The following is a 4,075-nucleotide window of genomic DNA, read 5'->3' as shown; positions in this document are numbered from 1 at the left end:
AAGATCTGCATTTTCCCTATATTTGAACATTTCTAACATATGTGCCCATGTTTTTTGCATCTCAAAAAAGGAAAAATATTATGTATCCTTAAATCCTCAGTGCCTCTCGCAATGACAGCACCTTAGCACTAAGCAAATAAGCCAGCCACATAAACCACCTTAAATGAAAATGTAAGTCATTAAAAAGATTGTTTTTAATGATGAAACTTGCCAGGGGGCACTAAAAAGTAGAAGATGAAATGCAGGCGAACTTTTAAGAAAACAAATGAGTGGTCAAAAAAAAATGTTTTCCTATGATGGGCCACTGCATGTCACGCCCGGCCAGAGTCCCTTCCCTCTCCCTTGCCCTTGGCCATGCTATGGGGAAGAAGTCCAAGGATGGCTGCCTGACTCTGCCACCTGGGACTCACCTGCCCAGAGAGAGATTGCCTGGGAAAAAATTAATGGCCGGGCACGGTGGCTCATCCCTGTAATCCCAGCACTTTGGGAGGCCAAGACAGGTGGATCACCTGAGGTCAGAAGTTTGAGACCAGCCTGGCCAACATGGTGAAACCTCATCTCTACTAAAAATACAAAAATTAACTAGGTGTAGTGGCAAGCGCCTGTAATCTCAGCTACTCAAGAGGCTGAGGCAGGAGAATCGCTTGAACCCAGAAGGCAGAGGTTGCAGTGAGCCTAGATTGCACCACTGCACTCCAGCCTGGGTGACAAAAGTGAAATTCCATCTCAAAAATAAATAAAGATTGGCAAGGAAGGAGTGTCTCACATGACACAGGAGCCTCATGGCCCTTTGGTAACACACCCGTGTCCACAATGCCTGTGGGGTAAGCACAAGCGAAGACCACCAGGCACGCTGCAGGGGGCAAACAGAGTGCTACAGCCATGCCTCACCTTCCCCTTCCAACTCCACTCCCCTCTGAGCCAATCTTGGGTGAGGACAGAGCTTCAGGGACCATGCAAGTCGTCAGCCAAGAATGAGCCTGGTTTGTCAAGGAGTTACCTCACCCAGCCAGACCCACTTCAAACTTTTGCAGGAAGGGCATGGCTAGGAAGAGAGCTGGAATCCCACTGGAATAATCCTAGCTGGGATAAGCCCGAGAGTCTCAGTCCATGTCTTTAGAGAAGGAAGTATCTGGGCTGTGCAAGCTCTTCTGTCATGCTTGGGGACAAAAGGTCGTGGCAGCTGTGGGCCCAGCCAGAGTGGGTAAGCAAGGCTGGCTCTCATGCCTTCTGGCTTTGCCAGGTCCTGAAGCCCACTGACCCTGACCCTGAACCTCATAACGACCTCCTAACCCCACCCCCTCCTTTACCATCTCTCACAGTCTTCCTGAATCCAGGTTGGGCCTGCCTCAGCTATCCCAGCCCACAGCCTGCCTGGGACTCAGAGAGGCAAACCTCACAATTTCGAGAACATTTTACATTGCTTCAGTATCTAATATTTTTAAACCTGGGACCATTTACCCAACAACCCTCTAGACCAGACTCCTCAGCCTCCTCCTGTGCCTCAGCTCATATGAAGGATGGCCTCTGCAGACAGCTGCACACCTCGGGCCACCTCTAAGCCAAATCCCTGGCTTCTAATCCCGCCCCTTTCTCCCACTTCCTGCGGCCTCTGAATCTCAGATGTCCGTCTATTGTTGCACTGCGCACCCTGCACCTCGGTTACTTATTTAGGCTCCAGTCTCCTCTGGGGGCAAGTCCTGGATTTTCTAGAGGCTGTGTTTTTTTTTTAATCTCCGCGGCCCCAGCGCCCAGCCCAGCATCTAACACACTGCCCGCAGGAAGACTGTCCCTGAACCCTTCTCCCTGGCCAAGATCGGACCTGTTCGAGGAAGATGGAAAAAGTGCTCAGTGAGCAGGATTATGAAATGACAAGGATGACGTGAGGGGCTTTCGAAACCCTGGGAAGGAAGGTGCCCACGTGAATGACAGCCCCTTGCTATTCTCGGCCACCAGAGGTTCAGGTTTTAACTCAGGACAGCTGCCCGGAGCTCGCAGTCAGCCGGGGACAGAGCCTCCCGCCAGCGCAGGTCTCTGCTGCCCCCTCGTGGTCCCGGGGACTCAGCCGAGTGGGGTCTCCAAGGGCTCCAGCTTCTATTCTCTGGGAAACTTAGCTGCAAGCCTGAAGACAGAGATTTCCACCTCTTGCAACAGGAAGAGCTAAGAGCAGGGCCTTCGGGGGTTTTCCATTCACAGCTTTGCAGTTTGACTCACAGTGTGACTTTCAGTGACCTCCTTCACCGTTCTAAGCCTCAGTTTGCTCATCAGCAAAATAGATTTTAATATGAATCCTCCCCGTTATGAGTTTTGTACAGATTAAGCATTGCTTACTATATGTTAAGCAATTTTCATATAATTGCTTAACATACAGTAAAGACCCGGCAAATACAAGGACACAAAGGGGCAGCTATGGCTATTATTATGACGGGAAGAATCTCAGTGACCCTCTCTTCCACCTTTCTCTTCCCAGGACCTGGGGGCTGCTCCTAAGTATCTGCTGAATGAGTGACTGTATTACAGGTGCTTTTGACTTTCTTCTTTCCTGTATATTCTAAAATTTCTACAATAAACATGTTTATTTTTATAATCACAATACAGTTTAAAACTTTAAATGAGGAAACGTGTAAAGAAAAAGGGAAATGGGAGGGGTACAGAAAGTTTATCCTCATACTTGCCTGGCAGGGGAGATGCCATGATCACAAATGTGGTTTTCCCAGGGTGAAGCTCACCATTGCACTCCAGAGGTGCAGACCCCTGTGTTTTCCCCAAATGGAAAAAAAAGAAAGAAAGAAAGAAAGAAAGAAAGAAAGAAAGAAAGAAAGAAAGAAAGAAAGAAAGAAAGAAAGAAAGAAAGAAAGAAGAAAAGAAAAGAAAAGAAAGAAAGAAAAGAAAAGAAAGGAAAGAGTTTGTCCTCCATTGGATCGACTTCATTCTCCTCCTCCGGGTGGTGGTGACAGCGAGCACCAGGAACACGCTCCTTCCCCAAACACCTCACCCTCCACCTTCTTAAATTGGCCCAAGTTTGGGTGGAAATGTTAGACCACCCCCAGTGCAAAGCCCTGGCACCTGGTCAATTTCCTGGAGCTGGTGGATCTGGGTTGGTGGGGGCCTGTGGCAGTTCCATTCTGCTTCCCTAGGCCAGGCTTGGGGCATTGCACTTATCACAGGCTTTGATCTTGGGGGTGTCGAGGCCTCCATGGGCCTCATAATTATTTCCTTGAGTACAGATTCTTTAGTCCTACTCTGTCACCAGGCTGGAGTGCAGCGGTGAAATCTCACTGCAGCCTCCGCCTCCTGTTCAAGTGATTCTTCTGCCTCAGCCTCCAGAGTAGCTGGGACTACAAGTGCACACCACCACACCGGCTAATTTCTTTGTATTTTTAGTAGAGATGGGGTTTCACCATGTTGGCCAGGATTGTCTCGATCTCTTAACCTTGTGATCCACCTAACTGAGCCTCCCAAAATGCTGTGATTACAGGCGTGAGCCACCATGCCTGGCTGCGTGTAGATTCTTTGCGAGCGCTGAGGTGGTGGCAGGCCTCAGGTGGGGTGGGGAGATGCACGGATGCAGAGAGGGTCTTGGAGAAAGCCAGCTCCTGTCACTCAGGGCCACTACCTGGAGGAGGGGAGTGGAGTCAATTTAGAAGAGGATTCATTTTTTGCACCCTCCCGATTTCCCATATTTTCCCTTTTCTTTACGCATTTTCTCATTTAAAGTTTTAAATTTTATTGTGATTATAAAAGCAAACATATTTATGGTAGAAATTCTGGAATATACAGGAAAGTAAAAAGAAGAAAGTCAAAGGCATCTGTAATACATTCACTCATTCAAGAGATACTTAGAGCAGCCCCCAGGTCCTGGAATAGAATGGCGGACGAGAGAACCCATCTCAACCCTCCCAGAAATCATCCTCAGGTAGGGGAATCCCATGACCCTGAGACAACCACTTATATTACTTTGATATGCTTCCTTCAAGCTTTTTTTCTGTAAATATATCTAAACCTATATTTAGTTATTTAAAAGCACACTGAGATCATATCTGTCTGCACCTGTGTGCTATTTATCAAAAATATT

At 48.0% G+C, this 4,075-nt stretch overlaps 1 pseudogene; it reads left to right on the top strand.

Moving 5' to 3' along the window:
• Positions 1 to 2,667: 2,667 nt before the first annotated feature.
• On the top strand, positions 2,668 to 2,792 carry LOC119469442 (annotated as a pseudogene).
• The last annotated feature ends 1,283 nt before the right edge of the window (positions 2,793 to 4,075 follow it).

The sequence above is a fragment of the Cebus imitator genome, unplaced genomic scaffold (genome assembly GCF_001604975.1).
Source record: "Cebus imitator isolate Cc_AM_T3 unplaced genomic scaffold, Cebus_imitator-1.0 Scaffold655, whole genome shotgun sequence".
NCBI lineage: Eukaryota > Metazoa > Chordata > Mammalia > Primates > Cebidae > Cebus > Cebus imitator.
This window is presented reverse-complemented; position numbering and strand designations above follow the sequence as displayed.